The sequence below is a fragment of the Ailuropoda melanoleuca genome, chromosome 2 (genome assembly GCF_002007445.2).
Source record: "Ailuropoda melanoleuca isolate Jingjing chromosome 2, ASM200744v2, whole genome shotgun sequence".
Classification (NCBI taxonomy): domain Eukaryota; kingdom Metazoa; phylum Chordata; class Mammalia; order Carnivora; family Ursidae; genus Ailuropoda; species Ailuropoda melanoleuca.
This window is the reverse complement of record NC_048219.1, coordinates 100,182,588-100,204,571: the sequence shown is the minus strand read 5'-3', so window position 1 is coordinate 100,204,571 and position 21,984 is coordinate 100,182,588. Positions and strand designations below refer to the sequence as shown.

The 21,984-nt window shown below is 46.5% G+C and overlaps 1 long non-coding RNA gene across 2 annotated transcripts; it reads right to left on the bottom strand.

Moving 5' to 3' along the window:
* Positions 1-3,674: 3,674 nt before the first annotated feature.
* On the bottom strand, positions 3,675-10,577 carry LOC117796389. Of its 2 annotated transcripts, none has more exons than XR_004620861.1 (3): positions 10,401-10,577; positions 5,470-5,631; positions 3,675-4,767 (listed from the first exon to the last, which is right to left on the bottom strand). It is a non-coding gene; the product is annotated as an uncharacterized LOC117796389 (long non-coding RNA). The 2 variants fall into 2 exon arrangements; XR_004620860.1 differs by lacking the exon at positions 10,401-10,577 and adding an exon at positions 9,337-9,693.
* Between the last annotated feature and the right edge of the window lie 11,407 nt (positions 10,578-21,984).

Sequence of the window (21,984 nt, the reverse complement as noted above, 5' to 3'; positions counted from 1 at the left end):
TGCTGTATGTTATATCCCCAGGACTTCTTTATTTTACAGTTGGAAGTTTGTACCCTTTGACCATCTTCACTCATTTCATCCACCTCCACCCCTTCTGGCAACTACCAATCTGTTCTCTGTACCCATGAGTTTGTTTTTTGTTTTTGTTTCTTAGATTCCAAATATAAGAGAGATCATATGGTATTTGTTCTTCTCTGTCTGACTTAAATCACTTATCATAATGCCCTCGAGGTCCATCTATATCACAAATGGCAAGATTTCCTTCTTTTTTATGGCTGAATAATATTCTGTTGTATTTATGTACCACAGTTTCTTTATCCACTTCTTGCTTCCATTTCGTGGCTATTATAAATAATGCTACAATGAACATAGGGTGCATATATCTTTTCAAGATAATGTTTTATTTCCTTTGGATAAATACTTTGATGTGGAATGCTAGATCATATGTCCTTCCATTTTTTATTTTTGTGAGAAATCTACACACTGTTTTCCGTAGTGGCTGAACCAATTTACACTCCCACCAACCATGCACAAGGGTTCCTTTTTCTCCACATCCTTCCAACACTTGTTATTTCTCGTCTTTTGATACTAGCCATTCTAACAAGTGTGAGGAAATATCTCATTGTTTTGATTTGCATTTCTCTGATGATTAGTGACAGTAAGCACCTTTTCATTTATCTGTTGCCCATTTATATGTCATTATCTGTTCATTTATCTGTTGCCCATTTCTATGTCATTAAATGTCTATTCAGATCCACCACCAATTTTTTTTTTTTTAAAGATTTTATTTATTTATTTGACAAAGATAGAGACAGCCAGCGAAAGAGGGAACACAAGCAGGGGGAGTGGGAGAGGAAGAAGCAGGCTCATAGTGGAGGAGCCTGATGTGGGACTCGATCCCAGAACGCCAGGATCACGCCCTGAGCTGAAGGCAGACGATTTAACCGCTGTGCCACCCAGGCGCCCCCACCACCAATTTTTTAATTGGATTTGGGGGCTTGTGAGTTTTGTGGGTGTTTTTGTTTTTGTTTTTGCTATTGGGTTGCATGAATTCTGTGTGTATTTTGGATATTAAACCCCTTATCAGATATAAGTTTTGAAAATATTTTCTCCCATTCAGTAGGTTGGCTTTTCATTTCGTTGATGGTTTCCTTTGCTGTGCAGAGTTTTTTAGTTTGATGCAGTCCCAGTTGTTTATTTCTGTTCTTGTTGCCTTTGCTTTTGATACCAAATCCATAAAATCATCAACCACGACAGATATCAAGGAGCTTGCCACCTTCTGGCAATTTTATGGTTTTAAGTCTCACATTCAAATATATGATCCATTTTGAGTTAATTCTTATGTATGATGTAAGACAGTAGTTCAGTTCCATTCTTTTGCATGCGACAGTCCAGTTTTCCCAGTACCATTTGTTGAAGAGACTATCCTTTATTTGTTGTATATTCTATGTGTAAGTTTATTTCTAGACTCTATTCTGTTCCATTGGTCTATGTGTCTGTTTTTATGTCAATGCCATACCGTTTTAATCCTATAGCTTTGTAAAATAGTTTGAAATCCAGGTGAATGATGCCCCCAGCTTTGTTCTTCTTGCCCAAGATTGCTTTGGCTAATTGGGGTCCTCTGTGGTTCCATACAAATTTTAAGATCATTTATTCTATTTCTGTGAAAATTGCCATTAGAATTTTGATAGGGGGGCTCCTAGATGGCTCATACAATTCTTGATCTCGGGGTTGTAAGTTGAAGCCCCACACTGGGTGCAGAGTTTCCTTGAAAATAATAATTTTGATAGGGAATCTGTAGATTTCTTGTGTAATACAGACATTTTAACAGTTATAATTCTTCCAATTCATGAGCACAGAATATCTTTGTTTATTTGTGTCATATTTAATTTCTTTCATCAAAGCATTATAGTCCGTGTACAGGCTTTTCACCTCCTCAGTTAAATTTGTTCCTAGGTATTTTATTCTTTTTGATGCAATTGTAAATGAGATTGTGTTCTTAGTTCTTTTTCTGATAGTTTATTATTAGTATATAGAAATGCAACTGATTTTTGTATATTGATTTTGTATCCTGCAACTTTAAGGAATTTGTTTATTAATTCAACAGTATTTTGGTGGGGTCTTTCAGGTTTTCTACATACATTATCATGCCAACTGCAAATAATGACAGTTTTAGTTGTTCCTTTCCAATATTGATGTCTTTTATTTCTTTTTCTTGCCTCATTGCTCAGGCAAGGACTGCCAATACTATTCCAACATTATAATAAAGGTGGTAAGAATGTAAGAATGGGTATCCTTGTCTTGTTCTTAATCTTATAAGAAAAGCTTTTAGCTTTTCACTGTTAATTACAATGTTAGCCGTGGGCTTGTCATATATGGGCTTTATTATGTTGAGGTATATTCCCTCTGTATGTACTTTGTTGAGACTGTTATCATAAATGCATGTTCCTTTGTCAAAGATCAAAAGATCAAAAATGGACCATATTAACATGGGTTTATTTCAGGACTCTACTCTGTTCCATTGTTCTACTTGCCTATTCTTTCCCTAATACCACACTCTCTGGATTACTGTAGTTTCATTAGTCAATCAATCTTTGACAATAGTTCCAAAATAATCAGTAAGGAAAAAGATAGAGTTTTAACAAATGAAGCTGAAACAGCTATATGTCCTTAGGGGGGAAAATGAATAAATCCATCCCTTATTTCATACCATGTACAAAAAGTTAACTCAAAATAGATCATAGACCCAAGTATAAAAGATAAAACTACAAAACAACTAGAGGAAAACATAAGAGACAATATTTGAAAACTGGGGTAAGCAGAGATTTCTTAGGACAAAAAAGCACAAACCATTAAAGAGAAAAATTGATAAATTGCACCTCATCAATATTAAAACCTTTACCCTTTCAGGGGCGCCTGGGTGGCTCAGTCGTTAAGCGTCTGCCTTTGGCTCAGGGTGTGATCCCAGCATTCTGGGATCGAGCCCCCACATCAGGCTCCTCCGCTCAAAGGCTCCTTCTTCCTCTCCCACTCCCCCTGCTTGTGTTCCCTCTCTCGCTGGCTGTCTCTCTCTCTGTCAAATAAATAAATTAAATATTTTAAAATAAGTAAATAAATAAATAAAACCTTTACCCTTTCAAAAAAACATAGTTGAGAAAATAAAAGGGGAAGCCTAAACTTGGTAAAGATATTGGAAATACATTTACCAGACAAAGAAATTGTATCTCGAATATATAAAAAGTTCTTATGAAAAAGAAGTTCTTACACTAAAAAGAAGACAAACAACCCAATTTCTAATAATTGGCAAAAGATTTGACTAGTCACTTCACAAAAGGAAATATGCAAAAGGCCAATGAACACAAGAAAAGATACTTAACATCATTGGTCATCAGAGTTTGTTAAAGCCACAATTAGATACCATTACATATCCACTAAAATGGCTCAGGTTAAAAGATTGTTAAAAGATTAACAGTACTAAGTGCTGAAGATATGGAGCAACTGGAATTCTCATACATTGCTAATGGGAATGAAAAATGGCACAACCACTTAATAATTTAGTAGTTTCTTATGAAGTTAAACAAAACCATACCAGATGATTGAGCAATTCTTCTCTTTGGTACTGACGACAGAACAGATGAAAACATATGTCCACACAAAACCTGGTGCACAAATGTTTATAGCAGTTTTATTCTCAATGACCAAGAAAGAACTCCACTGTCCATAAATGGGAGACTGGAAAAGCAAATCGTGGTGTATTAATACAATGAAACTACTATTCAACGATGGTATGGAAATATTGGTCCACAGGTGAATATCCAGTACATTATGCTGAATGGAAAAAGTCAGACACAGAGTACATACTTTATATTTCATTATATGAACCTCTAGAAAAGACAGGTCTAATCTACGGGGTCAGAAGCCAGGTTAGTGATTGCCTTGGGCCAAGATGGAAGCTGGGAACGGCTGACTGAGAAGGAACACATGGAAATTCTTTTGGATGATGTAAATGTCTTCTATCCTATTATGATGATCTAACATGGTTATATAAATTTGCCAAAATTCATCACAACATGCACTTAAAATGGGTACATTTTATAGTACTAAAGTATATCTCAATAAAATTAATATTTTTAAAGTAACAAAAATGTGCATTCGAGGCAAATATAAAGTTACACTTAAATTACATTTTACATCTGAAGCCTATTAAAATTTGGATACAATTCCAGTCTTTCTATATTAGGAAAGGTTACCACATATATGATAACTATACTCAAATAAATTATCATAGAAGAAACACGTCTTGAGGCAACATCTGATAAATCAATTTAATTAGTGTTTCAGAAATGAAGATAATAGGCAGAGGTCCTGGTGGGCCAGCAAGTTATCACCCTGGAGAAGGCAGAATTTGAGGCAGACATTACATTGAGTAGAATCTGTGTGAGAAGCAGAAGACGGCATTGGAGCGGGAGGCAAAGTCAAGCCTGAAGCTATGCAGGTGACCGTGGCCATGGTACACCTGCACAAGGAGAAGCTGGGCAGTCAGCTCTCCTGACCGCCCAGCGTCCCAAGCAAAGGCCAGCCAGATCTTGCCACTGTCACACAGGAAGGTGGGTTAGCGATGGCGACAGTCCAGAGAAAGCCAAATACAATTCTCAAAGGGACTTGCTGAGAGATGGTATCCTTGATCTCTGTGGCGGAATGGGCCCCGATCTGGAGGAAAGAAGGCCTGGGAGCCTGATGAGCAAATCGTGCAAATCCCAGGGAGCCCTAGAACAGAAGGCCCAAAGCATGAGATTTATTTCAGCGCCAGCAGGTTTGGATTCAAATCCTGGCTCTGCCACTTGCTAGTTAACCTCTCCATGATTTCATTTACTCATCTGGAAAGGGGGTTGTTATTAGAATTCAAGGAAATCAGATGTGTTTAGATGTATGCAGTGCTTGGCATCCAGCATTTGCTCAATAAATCAGGCAATTTTTCTTGTGTGGAGGGAACAAGGACTTGGTATACAAATTCCAGAAGGTGAGGACAAGAAGTCCTTCCTCATCATGGACACATAGCCAACCCCTTCTCTGAGCTTATGATATCCTACATGTATGTTTCTTGGAAGATGAATCATAGGCATGGTGTGTAAAGGATCTGTTTGTCAGTCGCCCCCACTGCCTACTAGACTGTGGGATCGGACCTGTACCTGACACACAGTACACATTCTGTATATACAGTAGTGCCTCCTTATCCACGGGGGATACATCCCAAGATGCCCAGTGGATGCCTGAAAACCCCATGTAGACTACGTTTTCTCCTACACATACATTCATATCCATGATAAAGTGTAATTTATCAGTTAGGCACAACAAGAGATTCACAACAATAACTAATAATAAAATAGAACAGTTAGAACAATATACTGTAATAAAAGTTATGTGAATGTGGTGACTCCCTCTCTCGATGCCTTACTGTCCTGTACTCACCCTTCTTCTTGTGATGCTTCCAGATGATAAAATGCGACGCGATGAGATGAATTGAGGGGAATGACGCAGCCATAGTGACGTAGCATCAGGCTACTCTTGACCTTCTGATTATACGTCAGAAAGAGGATCATCTGCTTCCGCTGGGCGGCTGACAGCGGGGCACTGAAACCGCAGAAAAACCTGGTCTGAGTGGAAACTACTGAATCGCAAGAGTGAACCTTTATGGGAAGCACTGGCGCGCCCTCTGGAGGCCAAGGGAAGAACTATGACGGTGCGGACCGTCTTTCTAAGAGTCCCTCCAAACTCACCCAAGCCCATCGCTCAGCTCACTGGGCAGCCTCTTCGTATGGTAGCACTGTGAGAGTAGATTTCTGCTAAATCCTGAGGTTTTTACGCAGAGCTCAATCCTGGACCCCACCGCCTGCCTCTTGCCACCTGCCTCTTGCCACCTGCCTAGTGGGATCTGAGGGATGTCTGCTTTCTCTAGCCCGCCTCCTGGTACTCTGCCCTCTCTAACCTCCCCCTGCCCAACTACAGATGCAGCTGGCCCCAGCCTGTGGCAACCTTGTATGTCCTTCAAAGAAGTTCTTCCCTCCTTCCCCCAAAATAGGAACTCCCTCCTCTATTCCAGCCGCTCACATGGATATATTTCTATCACAGGACACTCTTAAGTGCTGTATTGCTATTTGTTAGGACAAGTGCCTGCTCCCTCCTGGATGAGGTCCTGGAAGACAGGAGCTGTGTCTTCTCTGTCTCTGTATCCTCAAGAGCTTAGGCACGTAAATCCTCAATAAATATTTGATGTAAAAATTCCACCTTTTTTTTGCCTTCCTCCACCCTTCCCCTTCAAAGATATTCCAAAAGAAATTAATAAATCTCCATTGCTTTCCACCATTACCATAATTAAGATAACATTATTGGCTGTGACAGCTAAGCCAAAAATCTTAATGGCTCGTAATAGAATTTCATTGCTCACTCATGGGAAGCCCAAAGCAGATTTCCCACTCAGCGGATGGTGCCCTCCGGCTCCTGGCTCTGCCCCCCCTTCCCCAGCCTTAGAGTTGTCCAGAGTCGGTGTGTGGACTGGGAGAAAAGGTGGAGGCTTTTGTGGGCCAGCTCTGGAACTGACGCGCATCACTGGTGCTGACAGTCCCTTGACTAGGATGCAGTCTCAGGGTACCCGAACTGTGGGGGTAGGGAAATGGAGTCTGGCTGTGTGAGCTCAGGGAGAAGAGGAAATGGGTTTGCTTAGTAGCCAGCCAGTCTCTGCCTCACCACCTTGATGGGAATTCTTTTACTAATGGAAAGATGAGGGAATTTAGATTCCGTCATTTACATGGGTGGAAAATTATAGTATCAGAAGCACTTTTTTAAGTAGAGAGGAAAACTTCCCATCACTTGTATAGGAATTCATGCTCTTATTAAACACAACACAATTTTAATAAACCACATTTGGAGAATAATTTTTCACAAACATTTGAACAGTGATTACAAATTCAATTCAATAAATATCGTAAATGGTTTATACTAAAATGGCAGTCTTATATCACAAGCTAATTATTTGAAGCTTTAAATACTCTAGGCCAGGGGCTCCTGGGTGGCTCAGTTGGTTAAGGTCCGACTCTTGATTTCGGCTCAGGTCATGATCTCGGGGTTCCTGGAATGGAGTCCCACGTCAGACTCCCTGCATCAGACTCCCCTAGCAGGGAGTCTGCTTGATGATTTTTCTCCTTCTCCCTCTGCCCTTCCCCCCCTCTCTAAAATAAATCAATCTTTTTTTAAAATTAAAAAATAAAAATAAATAAAAAATATATACTCTAGTCCAGGAGTCATCAAACTACGGTAGCCCACTGTCTACTTTTATAAATAAAGTTTTATTTGCACACAACATGGTTCTCATAGCCAACAGCCATGCCCTTCATTTGGAAGTTGTCTATGACTTCTTCTGCTTACAACAAAAGAGTTGAGTAGTTGCAACACAGACCATGTGGCCCACAAAGCCAAAAATATTTACCATCTGGCCCTTTACGAGAAAGATCCAGGGATAGGGGTGCCTGGGTGGCCCAGTCAGTTGAACATCTAAGTCTTGGTTTTGGCTCAGGTCATGATCCTGGGGTCATGGGATTGGCCTGCACCTGGCTCTACGCTCACTGCACAGTCTGCTTAGCCCTCACCCTCTCCCTTGCCCCTACCCCAGCTCACTTGCTAGAAGACCTAGGGGCACCCAGCTGGCTCAGTCGGTACAGCATGCAACTCTTCATCTTGGGGTTGTAAGTTCTAGCCTCATGTTAGGTGTAGAGATTACTTAAAAAGAAAATATTCAAAAAAAAGAAAAAGATCCAGACTGATATAAAACATCCACAAATCCAATGACTACAAAACTAATACATTTATGTTGGAATGTGTTTTGAAATATCAGCACCATAGGATTCATCTTATAACCATCACCCTTACGCTTGTTCTCTTATGTTTCTACAATGACGGTAGTGTTTATTTTGACACCTTCTAGGAATACAGCAAAAGAGCTTGAAAAATGAAGGGGAGGGGATGGAAAGGGGAAGAACCAGAGAAGGGGGGAAAGGAGGGAGGGGAGGAAACACTCTTGCTTTCTGAGGACTCATTTTAATTATTAAGTGGGACAACTACAGGTTTCATCTCCCGGAACTCAAGGAAAAACATCTAGGCAGTTAATTCTCTCCTTTTGAAGACTTACCTCATCCTTCTTCTTTCTACTTTGTGACTTTGTGTGACTGTCAAGGCTACTCTTCCTGGTCACCTCCCACCTGCACACATCCTGTATTCACCCATTCCCACTTACAAACATTAAGAACACTTTATGGACACTTTGTTGTTGGGGTTTTTTTAAGATTTTATTTATTTACTTGCAAGAGAGAGAACAGGAGCGGGGGAGGGGGGGTGGAGGCAGGGGCAGAGGGAGAAGCAGACTCCCCGTTGAGCAGGGAGCCCAGAGGACAACGCAGGGCTCAATCCCAGGACCCCAGGTTCATGAGCTGAGCCAAAGGCATACAGCTAACCGACTGAGCAACCCAGGCGCCCCAGGACATAGTTTTATAAACAGACAGAAGCTGAAGAAATAATAGAGCCAGACATAACACTCTTACTATTGAAATGCATTTAAAATACTGTCGTCTTCTATACTTCATATAAACATCTCCAACTACCATTATGGTCTCAGGTCTTTTTAGATCAGGCTTGCTCTAAACAACTACGATTATTATTCAACTTTTGACACTCAAATTGTGGTAAGTGGTTGCCAACTGTTGCAGTTGGGCCAAGCCGACCTTTGTTCTGTTAACACTACCTGCCCCCTGACCCACCCCACATCTCTGCAACCTTCCATTGTTAGAGGCCCACGGCAGGATAATTTAGGCCCATTCCTATCTTTTTTTCCTCCCTGGACATGGAATTTGTTACCTTCTAATGGAGTCGTGCTTCCCTTTAGTGCCGAATTATATTAAAGTACCAAACCTGGAGACGCCTGGGTGGCTCAGTCTGTTAAACAGCGGCCTTCGGCTCAGGTCATGATTTCAGGGTGCTGGGATGGAGCCTCGCATCGGGCTCCCTGCTCAATGAGGAGTCTGCTTCTCCCTCTCCCTCTGCCCCTCCCCACCCCACTTGTACTCTCTCGCCAATAAAGTCTTTTTTTAAAAAAGTGATGAGGGGACGGGGGCCGCGGGCACTTTGACAGTGGCTGGCGCTGTACTTTGGGCTCCTGGCCTCTAGAGGGCGTGCCGACGCCACCACTCGCCCAGCCGGCCACACATTTTTTCAGTCTCCTGGAAATCTGTGTTTCTGGTCGCCGCCGCCACCCCCAGCCCCACCCCCAGAAGTGTTCTTCATTCTTACCAGCTTACCCCAGCTTCACCGATACTTCCTTGCTTTCGTAGGCTCCGTTGCAATTCGGTAGGTCTTTTTCCCTCTTTCAAACATGTTATAATTCGATGTAGTTTCTAAATACTCGTATCCCATCCGACCCCGGAGATTTTCATAACGCTGCACACACAGGCCTTTGAGAGTGACTCTGGAAGGCCTGTTTCCCCACGTGGCCATTCTCCAAGACGTCCTGGGACAGCCTGGGACAGCTTGGGACAGCCCCAGTCATTTGTGAGCTCGGTCTGCCCAGAGCCTCTGGCCTGTGAGCTAGCTACTGCCCCAAGGATGATAGGGGAACTCCCTTTGTAGACACTCCCTGCCACGTCTCCATTCTCTGGACTTTTCCCTCTCCTCTCAACCCTTTTCCAGAAATTACTTGGGATTTAATGCTGCCTAGGAACATTAGCTTTTCAAAAAGGAGAAATGAGGAACAAAGCAATGAAGAGGTGACTCGCTCCTCGCTCGCTCACTCGCTCGCTTGTACAAGTATCAGAAAGCCAGGGAAGCCGCGTCTCGGTGATGTCACCCTCCCGGGCCCCCTCCCAACCTAGGCCACTGGCTCTCCCACCTGCACAGTCTGAGCGGGTTCACGTGGGTGTTCAGGTAGATGGAATAGCTGATCAAGAGAACGATCACCAATGTTGGGAGCATTGAGCAGCTGTGCTCCAGGAAGGCTACTCTGAGTCTTTACACGGAGGAGATATTATTATCCCCACCTAACAGGTCCAGAAACTGGGATCCAGAAAGTTCGGTAAGTTGTACAAGGTGCACAGTAAGGGGCGGAGTGGCTGTGACCCAGGTGTCTGGCCCCAGAGCCCTCCCCCTAATTCTCCACCTGACCTCCCCCCACCCCCCCACCCCCCGGCAAGAGATCGAAATGGTGCCTCTACAGTGTCGGTCTGGGGGGGCAGGGAGAGTCTGGGAAAGAGCTGCCCTGGAACCGACTCAAGCATCACATTGACCAGGAGAGCAGATTCAAGTACCCTCGGCCGGTGATAGGCACAGGGGCCTAAAGCCCAAGAAAGCCAGGCTCTTACCTAGTGAGGGGCAGCTGCTAAGGTGCCAGGTCTTTGGACGCAGAGGTGTGCAGAGATCCTGCCACACACCCATAAATCCGACTTGTCCCTGTTTTCAAGACTTCTCAGTCACGGGAGGACATGCAAATGGAACCACGGCACCACCTCTGATTCTTCTTGCCCGCAATCTCCCCTCAATCTGACCACGACTCCAGACCCAACTATCAGCTTACAGGAAGTGCGGGAGACAGAGGAAGAACCCGTTAAACAACCGGGATGCAACCGGCAAAATCCACACATACAAATGCTATCCGGGGAAAACCCAGCTCTGTCCCAAAAAATGCGGGGGAAAATGGGGAGGGAGGGAGGACCCCTGATGAGGGAACAGAAAGCAAGCTGAGGACAAAGCAGAATCTGACACCCCACAACCCCCCCCATGGGATATATATGACATTCCTCAGGGACTCCTGGCTGCCCAAAAGCTAAGGAAAGGAAAAACAAATAGTTAACTTGTAGAGATCACAATCCCCGAAAGACACGAGTCTCCGTCAGTTTACAAATGTCTTAGCAATTTACAAGAACAAAGCATTTCTGTCAAAGGCCTGGCTTCCAGAGGGAACTGTAGACACAATTAAACAGCCTTATAGTCTGCAGCCCATTGACAGATACTTGAAATGGGCAAAATGTAACGTTCCTCCAGCAAGCTCCCAACTCTCTTCATGTTAATGCCTTGCTAGAGGGAAAAACAACCTTAACTTGACAATGGCAAGGCCTCAGGTGTCCTGCGAGTCTTCTTTAACATATGAAAGAACTACCTCAACCTCCCTGTTTCCTATCCTCCCCCAATCCCACAGTATATAATCAGCCCCCCTCACAACCCGGGGCAGCAGCTCTTTCTGCCCACGGGTTCTGTCCCCCGTGCTTTAATAAACCACCATTTTGCACCAAAGACGCCTCAAGAATTCTTTCTTGGTGTTCGCCTCCGGACTCCACCCCGCTGAACCTCACCGAGATTCCAAAACCACATCACACCTACGAAACAAACCGACCAAATGTAATGTGTGCACTGTGTTTGGATCCCGATGTGAACGAAATAACTCTTTTTTTAAAGGTGATGTGGGGTGCCAGGGTGGCTCAGTTGGTTAAGCATCTGCCTTCGGCTCAGGTCATGATCTCAGGGTCCTGGGATCCAGTCCTGCATTGGGCTCCCTGTTTCTCCCTCTCCCTCTGCCCCTCCTCACACCTGTGCTCTCTCTCTCTCTCGAATAAATAAATAAAATCTTTTTTTTTTAAAGTGATGAGATAATTAGGAAATGTGAATACTGGTGGACATTGGATGATACTAAGGAATGACTATTTTGGGGGGGTGTGATAATGATAGTTATGCTTTTTTTAAATAAGAACTCTTATGTTTTCATTTAACAATACACACAGAAGTATTTGTATATGAAATATGATGTATTTGCTCAAAAACCACTGGGGCAGGAGAGTAGGTAGAAACATATAGATAAAACAAAAGCGGCCATGAGTTAACAGTTGCTGAAGGGAGGAGATGGGTACATAGGGTTTTATCTCTGCCTTTGGGTAGAAATTTCAAAAATTACCATGTGAAATTGAAGTCTAAGGGCATAAGCATGTAAAGAATAAATGACCCTATTTGCAGCCCTGCCCTCGGGCTTGAATCCCCGTTCTGTGGAACTAGGCCTCTCCCACCCTCCGGAGCTGACTTTTCCCTCAATTCCTGTCTCTCTTGGGGAAGCCAGAGAGCTTCTGCGCCTGCTCACACGCTGGGCTGGCTCCCTGACTTCCGGAGGAGCCAGAATTCTAGAATTCTGTAAGTATCCCAGTCATTCGTTGACTACCCTGAACAGTGACAATGGCTGGGCACCGTGGAGGCCAAACCCACACGCTGCCCGCACTTGCTGAGCGTTCCCTCCCTCCCTGTGTTCACTGAACACTCACAGCCATTCGGCAGGTGAGCACAACCGGCTTGGAGGACAGACGCCGCTTGGAGAGCGCAAGGCCTTCATCCAGTTGGCTCAGAACAGCCCCGGTATTAGCACTGAGAATCCCCTGTCCTAAGAAAAAGAAAAACTCTCCTCGGCCCTGGGCAAAGCTGGACGCCCTGAGTCTACTCCTGAGGGGCCCATAGTCTTTCCACCACGTAACATGGCTCTCCCAAGCGGCTGAGTAGAATGTTCTCCATGTTAAGGGCTTCTGCCACACACTTTTTTTTTTCATGGCAACCAATTAAAAATAAATGAGAAAGTTAATATTAGTGGAAAACTGAGAACATAATGACGAACGTTAGCTCGATGGCTTGTTTTTCCATGTGGGCTTCATAGACACGTGGCCCCTCATAGATTCATCTATGTCTTTACCTCATGGAGCCAGATTTTCTACTAGTTTGGGAATCGCTGCTCTATACTCTGAGGCCTCTTTCTGACCAGTCCTGCAGCCACCGCCCAGTAGGAAGGAGGAACGCAAACCGGCCTGGAGCTGGAACTCCCCGGTGACAAGGGGCAAAGAGGGCCGGAGGGATAAGCTCGGGCTTTCCTAAGCGCTGCAGTATCTGGAGAACACCCACAGTGCTGGGCAAAGGTTCCAGGGTCCTGACCCCTCCAGCTACACGGCCTCAAGGGAATTTCTGCTCAGCATTTGAAATACAGACCCAAGCCCCCAAACCACAGCCTGAAGGCATTCGGAATGTGTTTCTTCCTCCTTGCAGGCAGTATTCAGTTCTCCCTTCATTCACTCAGCTCCTCGGGCATTTGCTGATTGCTGCTGGGTGCCTGCCCGCTGAGCCCAGATGGATCCTGAGCCCAGATGGATCCGCTGCTTTTTGGACCCGCTGGTAAATGGAAGCTTCCTCCAACCCCTTAGTGAGCCCCTGGCCCCCGGCCCTGTAGCCTCCCTCCTGAAGAGTCCTCAACAGCCAGTGACAAAGGGTAAAGGCCAGGCCAGCCCAGTGAGGAACCTCCAGGGCCCGGCTCCAGGATGCCCGCTCGGTACAGCTGTCCCAGTTGTTGGCCATGAGGTGTTGGGGGAAGACACAAGCAGAGAGACCTTACGGTGCAGGGACAGGGCTAGCCCCCGGCGGAGGCCACCCAGCCCAGACCCTGGGAGTCCAAGAGTCCCGCTGAATGTTCTGGGCCCGGCAGCCATCCAGGCTCTATACGCAAAGGCTTGTCCCCAGGAGGAGGAACGAGCAAGGTGAACTAACACAAAATGGATTATAGGGTGTGATCAGCCCCTTCCAGGCCTCACAGGAGGGAGCAGAAGGCTAGCTGAAGACAAAGCATAAGCTGACGCCCAGCAACCTCCCCCCTCCCCCACTCCTGGGTGGGATACCTGTGACATTCTTCCAGGAAGCTCCCAACCATTTTAATGTTAATACCTTGCTAGAGGGAAAGGCAACCTTTACTGGACAATGGCCAGGCCTCCGAATCTAGTAGGTTCTCTTTAGCATATGAAAGTTCTTTTGAAAACCACCCTTTCTCCTTACCCCCCCCAACCCCCTAGTATATAATCAACCACTCCTCAACACCCCCTTGCAGCTCTTTCTGCCCCCCCCCGCCCCCGTCCTGGCTCTGCTCTGAGCAGTCTGGTGTGGAAATGAGGAGCCTTGCTTTGGAGCCTAACCAAACTCCCCCGCGCCTCTTTTCCCAGGAGCCTCTTTTTCTCCTCTGCAAAATGAAGGGGTAGGAAAGATTCGGATTCCCCAGCTCTCCGGTGCCGGCTCTGGTCCTGCTCTGCCCTTGTATCTGCAACCTCTTACCTGAACAGGACCCGCTGGCTAGGCTATAGGCCCAGAGCAAAATAAAATGCAGAGCCCCTCGTTCAGACAACATTAAGAATTTCGAGGTGGTGACAGCACGGGCCTTCCAGAGCATGGGGTGCTTTGTGACTGCGCGGCCCAGCTCCAGTCCAGTGGAACCTGACAGACTGCGGCCAAGTTAAGAGCCATTCCTTACCCCGTGCTTGCTGGTGGGCGCCCAGGCCCAGGCGAGGAATCACAGTCAGCCTACACCAAACATGGGACTCTCGTGTGGCCCTGTGTTCTCCTGGGGTTCGTGGGAGACATTTCACCTTCTCTGATCTTCATAACCCCTCTTTAAGCTGCTGTGGGCTTCTCTGGTACCTTCTGCTTTGTCCCACCTGGGGACCCTAGGTGGTTCCCCGCCTCCACCGCCTTCTCCAGACCAATCCCTGGATTTGAATGGGCCACAAACCTTATGATCTGAAAGCATTTATAATGTAGAAATAAGACGAGCTTAAAATTGGTGTTAGCAAAGATGCCAGGCACTCTGCCTCTTAGGGGGAAGGGCAAGGGGGTCTTAGGAGGATTCTCTCATCTACACCTTCTGTCAGGGGATGGAGAGGGCCCAAGTGACAGATTACCTCCTGGGCGCGTATCCTAAAATTTCTAATGGACAACTTAAGGTTTACATTGTTGGGAAAGGCTGAAGCTGCGTTTAGGTCAGGTATTAGCCGGATGTGGTAACTTGGCCTAAGTGACACCATTTGGACCTGTGGTTTTCCTTGTATCACTGGCCATCTTTCAGCTGCGCTATTCCAGTCCCTCAAAGGCAGAATGTGAGCTGTGGGGGGAGGGGTCTGGAATGACCCTTGACTAAGAGAGCTAGGTCACCACCACGCCAGGAGCAGCAGGGGTGGGGGCCCTACCTCGGACAGGTTCCTGTGACACACGGCCACAGCAACATGGCAGTCTCTGGCTCCGATCCTCACAGGTGAGACGAGGCTGGTCCTAGGAAGAGGGTAGAGTGGCCCTAGCTTTGAAGATGAGAGGTCTTCAAGGGCCAGCAGACCAGCCAGTCACTGCGGGGTCCCCTCCCCCACTCTCCCTTATCTCTTGCTCACCCTTTCCTGCCCGCCCTCTGTTGTCTTCCTTAACCTCACCTCCCTGATATAGAGGAGAAACAAAGACACTTTCTGTCCGTGCAAAACTTGTTTAGAAGTTGGACCCCAAGGGGCGGCTGCCTTCAGCTCAGGGCGTGATCCCGGCGTTATGGGATCGAGCCCCACATCAGGCTCCTCTGCTATGAGCCTGCTTCTTCCTCTCCTGCTCCCCCTGCTTGTGTTCCCTCTCTCGCTGGCTGTCTCTATCTCTGTCAAATAAATAAATAAAATCTTAAAAAAAAAATAAGAAAGAAAGAAAGAAAGAAAGAAAGAAAGAAAGAAAGAAAGTTGGACACCAAGCCCTTAACCTGGGTTTCACTGGACCCAGGATGCCCCAAGAAGAGCACGTTAAAATGGACAACCAGTGCACTTAAGTCTTCTTCTGACCAGAGGGCACACAGGTATTTTGGGTTCTGCATTCAATTCCAATGTGTGGAAGGGCGGGGCAGGTTCACATCCAAAGTAATTCTCTGACACCAGCTGGGAGTCCTACAATTCAAGTCAGTTCTGACACTATCTACCCAGAGACAGTGTCAGATTCCAGAGCTTAAGGGCTCAGTCCCACAAGACTGCCCCCCTTTACCCCCCACTTCAGATGCCAGTCACAGACGGGTTATCACCTGGGCTTCTGACCCCTCACTATAAATCAGACGTCCCCACAACCTCCTCCTTGGGTTCAATTAATTTGCTAGAGCTGCTCACAGAACTCAAGAGAAACATGTTACTTACCAGGTCTACATGAAAGGATGTAAGTCAGGAACAGACAACGGGAGGAGATGCATAGGGCAAGATGGGGAAAAGTCAGGGGGCTGCATACACTCTCCAGCCACGCCCTTCTCCCAATACCTCCCTCCCCGTGCGCCAACACGGAAGCTCTCTGAGCCTTCCTTTTGGGTTTTTACTGAGGTTTTATTACATAGGCAGGACTGATTAAGTCACTGGCCATCAGCAACTGGTTCAACCTCCAGCCCCTCTCCCCCCATCCAGGCGGGAGGCTGGGGGGTGGGACTGAAAGTTCCAACCCTCCAATCACATAGTTGGTTCTCCAGACAACCAGCCCCCATCCTTAGTTGCATCCAAAATTCACTTATTTTTTTTAAAGATTTTATTTATTTATTTGACAGAGAGAGATGGCCAGCAAGAGAGGGAACACAAGCAGGAGGAGTGGGAGAGGAAGAAGCAGGCTCCCAGCGGAGGAGCCTGATGTGGGGCTCGATCCCAGAATGCCGGGATCACGCCCTGAGCCAAAGGCAGATGCCCAATGACTGAGCCACCCAGGCACCCCCAGAATTCACTTATTAATCTAACAAAAGCCACCTTTATCACTCTCCTCACTTAGGAAATTCCAAGAGTTTCAGGAGCTCTGTGCCAGAATGGGAACAAAGATCAAATCTATATTTCTTATTATAAATCATAACGTCACAACGGATTTCTTGAGATTCCCACAGGGCTCTGATTTGCAAGAGGTCAAGAATGGATGTTCTTGAGTTACTCAAATCTTGCCAGCTCCTTAAAACCTCCCAAATTCTTGCAGTTTTCTCCTAGGCTGGAGGTTCTTTCAACATATTTCTGGGGTTGGAAGGACGGTTCAAGAAGCTATTTCAAGCCAGGTGCTGCAGCCACCAAAGCGTCAGAGAAGATTCCTGCAAGATGGTTGTAGAGAGCAAGATGGAATCACTCACGTCAAAGAGTGACTCATGTCAAGCAGTGATGTCAGCAGCTAAGGGCGTTGCAGTTAAGACCAGCTATCAGCAAAATCAGCACAGGTTGGCAGCACCCTCAGCTGATAACCGGGAAAGCTAAGAAAGCCTGGAAGAACAGAGAGCTGATAATCACAACAACAAGAGGAGGTCTGCAAGGTCCGAGACTGATTGATCTCCTTTAAAAAGGGAGCACTTTGGCAGCCAGCTGTCAGACTCTCCAGGTGCTGACCTGTCCCCGTATGACTGCATTTGAAAGGCAGCTGCCCCAAGGCTGTGTCCCATTGACCTCTGAACAGAACAGAACTCCTCCACAGCGCTGCCTGCCGAGAGCTGAGCTGCACTGCACCTGATCCAGGCCGGCCTCACCTCTACCGTTCCTGTGGACTCTCTGCACGTTTGGATCATTAACTTCTTACCCCTTATCGTATCTTGTTTGTCGTGTGACTTTGTCTTGTGCTTGCTTTGCGCGACCTGTAGGAAGCCGGGTTAAATGCACAGTGAAATGTCATTGACTTTGGAATCCTGGATCTGCTTTATAACTGTGTTAACCTTGCTTTATGACTGCATAAAGCTGACGTTGTAGGACACGGCTCTTGGGTGCGCCTTGTAGGCGCGCTCGTGACAGCGGTACAGACGCCGTGGTGTGGGTGACCGAGGATGGAGTACACCAGAACGACAGCCTCTTCCAAGAATCTGAAAGCAGATTAATTCATTCACCCAAGAAGGGCTCATGGAGCAGACTGCCAAGGAACTGGTCCCAAAATGTTCCCTCGATAGAACAGAACCCTAGCTTTGACAAAAGTTCGGTACAATGTTTTCATTTTTTTTTTAAAGACTTTATTTATTTATTTGAGAGAGAGACAGAGATAGCGAGAGAGAGCAGGAGCGGGGAAGAGGGAGAAGCAGGCTTCCCGCAGAGCAGGGAGCCCGATGTGGAACTCGACCCCAGGACCCCGGGATCATGACCTGAGCTGAAGGCAGACGTCTAACCGACTGAGCCACCCAGGCGCCCCGGTACAATGTTTTGACTGGAAAGTTCTTACCAGGAACAGTGGGTGATTAGTTCCTGTCCCAAATCAGATCACTGACTCAGTGTCTGAGCGTAGTAAGCAAAGGAACTAATCTTTTTCCTCTGGAGTCCCACCCCATTTGGGCAATCCCAAGGTGGCTGGAGTGCCAGGGACACGTGTGAGTAACCAGTTACCAAGGCATCCCTGAACACTACTGAGATTTCCTCAAATCAGCTCAATTGTAGTAAGATCTACAGGACACGAAATTTGCCATCTTAATCATGTTTAAGTATACAGTTCAGTGTAAGTATATTCCCAGCGTTGTGCAACCGCCGCCACCATCCATCTCTGGATCTTTCCATCTTGCTAAACTATATCCATGAAACACTAACTCCCCATTTCGCCTCCCCACCCAGCCCCTGGCAACTGGAAGTCCACTCTTGGATTCTAGGAATTTTGCTATTTTAGATACCTCCTGTAAGTGGAATCATGCAGTATTTGTCTATGACGAGCTTATTTCACGTAGCACAATATCCTCAGCTTTCATCCATGTTGCGGCGTGTGTCAGAATGTCCTTCCTGGGGCGCCTGGGTAGTGCAGTGATTAAGCATCTGCCTTCGGCTCAGGGCATGATCCCAGGGTTCTGGGTTCGAGCCCCACATCAGGCTCCTCCACTAAGAGCCTGCTTCTTCCTCTCCCACTCCCCCTGCTTGTGTTCCCTCTCTCGCTGGCTGTCTCTGTCTGTCAAATAAATAAATAAAATCTTTAAAAAAAAAAAAAAAGAATGTCCTTCCTTTTAAAGGCTGGATAATAGTCTATTGTATGTATTGTGTGTACACCACACTTTGTGTAGGTGTCCGTCTACGGATGGATACCTGGGCTGCTTCCGCCTTTTCATGATTGTGAATAATGCTTCTGTGAACACAGGGGTGCAGATATCTCTTTGAGACCCTGCTTTCAATTGTTTGGGGTGCATATCCAGAAGTGGGATCACTGGATCGTATGGTAATTCTATTCTTAATCGTTGTAAGAGCCACCATACTGTTTTCCATGGCGGTCCCGCCACTTTACATTGCCGGTAACAACGCACGAGGGTTGCAATTTCTCCACATCCTCACCGACACTTGTTACTCTCTGCATGTTTGATAGCAGCCATCCGAGTGGGTATGAGATCCAGAGGAACAGGCTGTACTCATGTCTCCCTTGCATAATATACTCAGATCCGTAATGCCATCCAGCCACCTGCATTTGTTTGGGACCTGCACAGAGTACAGAAATAAATGCTAGTACTAGGAGGAGCCACTAAGTGGAAACTCCAGGAGACATGCATCTCTCAGAACATTCCAGCATGGACCAAGTGTGATCCCGTGGCAGACACTGCCTATCACCCACCTGATAGCCATTCCCTCTTTCCTTCTTACCATAGGACACCGATTTTGTTTGGGAAAGCAGTGTGCCAGTGAAAAACTACAAATTCCAGTCTCATTCACAGCGAGAAACAGCCAGTTCTGGCTATGGAAAAGCCAAGGCTAGATGAGGCATCTGGGAAAATCCTCCGAGAAGGGGCTGCCATGTGCATTTTGCTCTTACTCGGCCCTCTCTTTCTGTGCAGAATGGAAATACCATGTTGAAAGTGGACCAGCTACTGTGGACCCACAAAGGGACAAGCTTGAGACCAAAACACACTTGCTAAAACTGGCCAAGCAGGGAGATGGAGTTTGAGTCCCCGCAGTGGCAACACGGAGCTGCTGTGTCACACTTGGATACCCCGACACCAGCTTTTTTGATATGTGAGAAAAAATTAGGTTTCTGATTATTAAAAAAAAAAAAAAAGAAAAAAAAGAAAAAGAAAAAAAAAACACACCATATTTCCACATTCCATTGTAGAAATTGCTGTTAGGCCCACCAATGGGAGTTTCCATTTTGGTCCTGCCCTGATGTGTCTTGACCCAAGAATCCTTGTACCAAACCTTTCAGAGAATAGTAGGAGAGAGAAACACAAAGGTTAACATTAGATGGCTTTGCAGAAATTCAGCGGCCCAACCTCTGCAGTAAAAGATCATTTATTTTTAAGTGGAGAGAGAGAGAGAAAGAAGGAAGGAAGGAAGGAAGGAAGGAAGGAAGGAAGGAAGGAAGGAAGGAAGGAAGGAAGGAAGAGAAAGAAAGAAAGAAAGAAAGAAAGAAAGAAAGAAAGAAAGAAAGAAAGAAAGGAGAAAGGAGGGTGGAAGGGAGGGAGGGAGAAAAAGAAAGAAAGCTTTTCCTGTAGAAGAATTTTGCCACCATCCCTAGAATGCAGAAATGATGCAGGCCTTGAAATCTGCAGTCGTGTTTGGCCTGGCTGCATCTGGGACCCCAGCTTTGAGGGCAATGAAAGCCAAATCTTTGCCCTTTGTGGGACACCCTGCTTCTGTGGGCTCCTGTGTCACTGTGGCCAGCAGCTGTGTGGAGTGAGGAGGGGAGATGTGCTCCTCCCACAGGACCCTCAATCACATCACAGCGTAAACCAAGACTTCTCTTGAGGCCCTCCCACTTTAAACCCACAGGACCAAAACCACTGGAAGCAAGGAAAGCATCTTCCCCAGCTCAGGAGAGTGAGAGAACTTGGCATTTTCAGTGAGGGGTGCACAGAAGGCCATACAAAAGAAATGTTTGAAAAACCCAAATTCAATGAATGCTAACAAGCAGGGTGCTCACTGTCCAAGGGTCCTCCCACAAACACGTGGCCAGTCGGTTCAGCCACACTCCTGGGAAGTTTGATGATGGGAAACCCTCCAAGGAACCCCAACTTCCTTTTTTGGAGCCTTTTCCTCCACTGGTTTCAATTCACACAGCAAAGCCTGCATACCATTAAGGAACTCCCTCTCTGGATCTAGGAACACCTCTCTGGGTCTAGGAACTCCTCTCTGGGTCTAGAAACTCTTGTCTGGGTGTAGGAACTCCCTCTCTGGGTCTAAGAACTCTCTGGGTCTAGCAACACCCTCGCTGGGTCTAAGAATTCCCCTCCGGGTCTAGGAACACCTCTCCCGGTCTAGGAATTCCTCTCTGGGTCTAGGAACTCTCTGCGTCTAAGAATTCTCTGGGTCTAGGAACTCCTATGAAGCTCTTGCTCCATCCCCAGTGGGTTTCTCTGTGCACTGGCCTTACAGCGGTGTGCAGGCTTGCATATGTGGGAGGAGGGCCAAGCCCACAGGGAGCCCAGGCTCTCAGCTCCTCCCAGGGAGACCCCAGCAGAAAGGGTCTTCCACAGCATACACCTATAATGCCCCAGGACTGTCCTGTTTGGGTTATGTGCCCACCCCTCAGGCACATTGCTGTCACTGCGTTGGGCTACACGCCCACTGCCATGGCCAGGGGGCATGGGATTCTGTGACTGTGGCTCTGTTGGAATGGAGAGACATGGACAGTGGTAGAGAGCCAATCTCCCCCCAGAGATCTGTCACCAGGAGGGGGGTGCGTGTATAGGAGGCAGTTGGGTGCCACACTTTGTGGGGAAAGGAAACATTGACCCTTTGACTGTAATCTCAGGCACAGCCCAGCAGAGGGAGATGTTGTGATTTTCTGGGTTTTGTGGGGTCCTCTGCCCAGAGGCAAGACTTGGGAAGCCAAATCTCTGCCTGGCTGGGACGATTCTGTTGGTGGTATGAGGGAGGAAACATTTTCATCTACCCTTCACGGTTCTTGTGGTCCAAGAATTAAGCTGACAGATTAACAGGAGAAAATCAGATACGGTCATAGACATGTGGAGAATTCACAGAAACACAAGATTCCGAAGACAGTCAGGCAGAATGAGGAATACACGTCATCCTGAACTAAGAAGTAGGTAGGGGTCTGGGGCTTCAAAGAGAAGACAATTCACAGGAAGATGAAAAAGAGTAAAGGTTTGGGAAACAAATGTTTGCTGGGCCCCCTCAGGAACAATGAGACATAGACAGACTTGGCATAATTCCTCCCCATCCCCCACCCCCAGGTCCT